The sequence below is a fragment of the Sinocyclocheilus grahami genome, unplaced genomic scaffold (assembly GCF_001515645.1).
Source record: "Sinocyclocheilus grahami isolate Dianchi unplaced genomic scaffold, SAMN03320097.WGS_v1.1 scaffold583.1, whole genome shotgun sequence".
Taxonomy (NCBI): Eukaryota; Metazoa; Chordata; class Actinopteri; order Cypriniformes; family Cyprinidae; genus Sinocyclocheilus; species Sinocyclocheilus grahami.
In genome coordinates this window covers 360,746-361,080 of record NW_015505762.1, presented here as the reverse complement: position 1 = coordinate 361,080, position 335 = coordinate 360,746, and the positions used below count along the sequence as shown (strand labels likewise).

Below are 335 nucleotides of genomic sequence, written 5' to 3'. Positions count from 1 at the left end.
TTGCCAAAAGAAAATAGAATGTGAAACAAGTTGCACACACACACACACACACACACACACACACACACACACACACACATAGATCACAGACTCATACTCTCTAGAGACTGAAGACTAGCCTGGAGGAAGAGCGTTTGGCAGGGATGCGCTTATGCGTCATTTACACAAACTCACTGACAAAACATTGACGCTACACTAACAGGCCTCTTCTAATTAGATTTTCGTACATTGTTACACATTTGTTTGATCCATGCTAAGAATTGGTGGTCATGATCTGTTTTTACTGTTATTACCCCCCCCCCCCCCCCCCCTCAACTTTAAATATTATTGTTATC

At 42.1% G+C, this 335-nt stretch overlaps 1 protein-coding gene across 2 annotated transcripts in view; it reads left to right on the top strand.

Annotated features, from left to right (window-relative positions):
- LOC107556913 (eukaryotic translation initiation factor 2-alpha kinase 3-like) overlaps positions 1 to 335 on the top strand; it is a 30,219-nt gene that overhangs the window by 10,450 nt on the left and 19,434 nt on the right. The gene's annotated exons all lie outside the window — the stretch shown is intronic.